The sequence below is a fragment of the Geotrypetes seraphini genome, chromosome 7, assembly GCF_902459505.1.
Source record: "Geotrypetes seraphini chromosome 7, aGeoSer1.1, whole genome shotgun sequence".
Lineage (NCBI taxonomy): Eukaryota > Metazoa > Chordata > Amphibia > Gymnophiona > Dermophiidae > Geotrypetes > Geotrypetes seraphini.
This window is the reverse complement of record NC_047090.1, coordinates 153,357,546-153,358,507: the sequence shown is the minus strand read 5'-3', so window position 1 is coordinate 153,358,507 and position 962 is coordinate 153,357,546. Positions and strand designations below refer to the sequence as shown.

Here is a 962-nt window from a genome sequence, read left to right as displayed (position 1 = left end):
AGAGGCCGTACAGCAGTGGCACAGCGTGGGTGAGAGGCGCTCTGAGTGGTGGTGTCCTTTCCCCGCCCCCATCTCCACCCCCCTGCTCCTTCCCTGATCCCGCCTGCTGCAAGCACCTCCTTCCCTTCCCCCATACCTTTAGTTGAAGTTGTTGCTCGCGACGGTCAACAACATGCTCCTCGCGACCCCATCGGCTCTCCCTCTGACATCACTTCCTATGTGCGGCGCCCAGAAGTGACGTCAGCATAAGAAACCTTCTAAGTTCTGTGAGAGTGCTCTGGGCAACAGAAAATTAATACAGCTACATCAAAATTTTTAGAGGATGTGCTTGTTTCGGCAGCACATATACTAAAATTGGAACGATACAGAGAAGATTAGCATGGCCCCTGCGCAAGGATGACACGCAAATTCGTGAAGTGTTCCACATTTTAAAAAAAATAATAATAATTTTTAGAGGACATGTCCAGGCGTCTGTACGGCTATTCAAAACCCGGCACTTTGTCTGGGTTTTGAAAAGCTTTCAGCAGGGAGCGGTTGCGGGTGATGTGTGTGATGTCATCATGTCAAACCTGTATTGAAACAAACACTTTCACCAATGCAATAGAATGTCACAAAAATCAGTACTGCTGCAGTTTCAATAGAGGGAGTTTCAAATGACTGGAGGAAAAAGCCTCAGATTAGAACCCTTCCACCACCACAATGGTGGTCCAAGGTGGTCAGGCGAGCACCTCACTGGCAAAAAACCTCCAGACTGACTCCCAATAGTAATAAACTTGAAGCAGGGCTGTTGTGCAAAAGATAGAGGAAAAATCCACTTATCTAAATGCCATCTTTTGATCTTGAGCCATCTTTTGATCTTGAGATGCGGTTTGCGTCCAGCTTAAAGTGTGATCGGATTGCTCTACACCCTGAGGCAGCAGATATGTGAAACGCTGGCCATCGTTGGTGTACCGATCAACAAT

General features: G+C 47.5%; 1 non-coding gene across 1 annotated transcript; it reads left to right on the top strand.

The window, feature by feature from the left end:
* The first annotated feature begins 324 nt into the window (after positions 1 to 324).
* LOC117364384 lies at positions 325 to 431 on the top strand. The gene has a single exon (XR_004540232.1). It is a non-coding gene; the product is annotated as a U6 spliceosomal RNA (small nuclear RNA).
* Positions 432 to 962: the final 531 nt, after the last annotated feature.